Source organism: Solanum pennellii, chromosome 12, assembly GCF_001406875.1.
Source record: "Solanum pennellii chromosome 12, SPENNV200".
Classification (NCBI taxonomy): domain Eukaryota; kingdom Viridiplantae; phylum Streptophyta; class Magnoliopsida; order Solanales; family Solanaceae; genus Solanum; species Solanum pennellii.
In genome coordinates this window covers 30458182-30460835 of record NC_028648.1, presented here as the reverse complement: position 1 = coordinate 30460835, position 2654 = coordinate 30458182, and positions in this window count along the sequence as shown.

Below are 2654 nucleotides of genomic sequence, written 5' to 3'. Positions count from 1 at the left end.
GTGGGGGGGTGGGGGGTGGGGGGCAAGAATCTATAGGATGGCTTGCCCACGATTAATCTCAGCCCTATATCTCAAGTGATTTTCGTACATACCTCTATTTTACAATGGAAAAGGGGCTTATTGACCACCAAAGATTACAAATTTTTTTTTCGCTTTAATTACCACCAAAATGGAAATGAAGTGTGAAGAGTAAAAATGTAATTCCATGCTAATAAAAATAATGATTAATGTTAAAAATAAAATTTTAAATATATAAAAATCTATCAAGAATGATGATAAAAAATTTAAATAGTTTTAAAACTATCTTAAGTTTTTGTTATTATCATTAACTTATTTTGTTATTACTTCACTTTGTTTTATTTCATGAGTTATTGTGTAATATCTATTTTATTTACTATTATTTTAATTTAATTTTTAATATTTATTTTTATTCATTATGCTTATAAAAATATCTACTTTTTATATAAAAATTAATCATGAATAATTATTTCATATTTAGTTTGGCTCTAATTAATATACTTGAAAATAAATAAGTTTGATAAAATTAATAATATATATTAGATTGAAATTAGAGAAAAAAATGTTAAAGTAACTTTACGAATAAGAATGAATAGGATGATATATTTGTATTAAAGACAACTAAGAATAAAAATGTAATTTTGTTTTAACAAAAATCTATCAAGAATAAATAATTCTAGAAACATCTTTCTATATATGAAGTGAATGATGATCATAGGTAAAAATGTAATTTCATGCAAGTAAAAATCTAACACGAATGATAACAAGAAAATTAAATAATTCTAGACACATCTTTAGTTATTATTATTAGTATTACCTCATTTTTGTTATTCCTTCAATTTTTATGAGTTATTGTGATATTTATTATATGAAAGTAAATAAATAATAATTACGCTTAACTCTTAATAATCATATATCAAGTATAATATTAGGTGAAATCAAATAAAATTAAAATTAAAATTTATATGTATATTAAATTTGGTGTATTGAAATATTTTTTAATTTTTGTGATCTTGATATGCTATATAAAAAAATTAAAACTCAAAAGTTATTTTCTTTTTGAAATAAAATAAAAAAAATAAGTTCATATAAATTGAAAAGGCCGGATTCATATATTAAAAATGAAATATATATGTGTTATTATTAAAATGATCATATATATTTTTTTAAAAATCGTTTGGCTTCCTTCTATTAATTTGTGCATATGTGTGGAGTTTTAATAATTTGAACATTTTAATATAGAAACATAATGATTTGAAAACTTTAATTCTTCGTTTTAATTTCTAATTTGTTACATATTTGAAAATTACATTAAAAAAAAGCTTAAAAACGCAATGTAACAATTTAAGATATTTTTATAAAAACATAGTTTAAAAACATAATGAAATATGGTTGACTCCCTTATTTTTTTCGAAACAAAAAAAATTACATATATTGTTTGAAAATAACGTAAGAACTAAAAAGTAATATGAATCAGAGTGAAATGACAATTAAAAGTATGTGAGAATCATATAAGAAATCACTTGTATCACATAAAATAAAATAGATGTAGTAACATATATTATTTGAAAATGACACAAAAGGTACATAAATTAATAATTTAAAATATTTTTTAAGAAAACACATAAAAACAAATTTAGTTCATTTTTTCAAATTTCATTTGTGTTACATAAATTGAAAGAAAAAAACTAACATATTGGGTTTGCGCTAGCGCGGGTACCTGATATCTAGCATAGTTAAAAGTATGGTCATGGTAAAGCCATTTATTAAAATTGTGCACATATTTCACTTAGATACCTCAACACGCGCGCACACACACACACACATGCACGCACACAAATACAAACACACACGCACGCACACACGCGCACACACACATCTTTAATTAGTTTATTATTTTCAATATTTTATATATTTTATGTCAAATTTGGACTTGTAAAAATTGTAAATATTTTATTTCTTATTAAGATCCAAAATTACAATTATATTGTTATAGTTTTTCAAATCCGAAGTTAATAAGTTACTTTGTAAATATTTTTTTGTATTTAGTTTGCCTCTAGCCTTTAATCTTATTAATTTAAGATAATGAACGTTGATATTTCAAAAAAAGAAAAACTATTTTGTATTCATGTAAGTTTTACAGTTTTTTCGAAAATTTCTACTCACTTAACATTTTTGAAATTTAGTTTATCACACACATAAGTAAAAAAATATTTGATCGTCTTTTCAAATATCGTATAGTTGTAAAAAAACGGAAAAAACTGAAAGAACCGACTAAAGACGAAACCAAAAAAATTGACTTTATATAGTTTGATTTGGTTTTTAAATTTAATAAATCGATATAATCGGTTTAGATTTTTTTAATGAAAAACCAAATCGAACTGATCTATGTACACTCCTAGTTTGCATTTCTACTCTCAAATTCTCCATCAATGATAGGTTAAATTAGCATAAGAGCGGTTGTCATGTTCTAGCAAAGTGATTAATTCTGCGGAGTCTGTATTGATCTCAAGAGCATGAAGCTTATATTTTATAACCATAAGGAGTCATTGTCTTAGGGCTCGTATTTATGCCAAAAAATATCAAAATTGATTATAGCTTTTCGTATGACAATTGAACATCAATAAGGGGGGGGG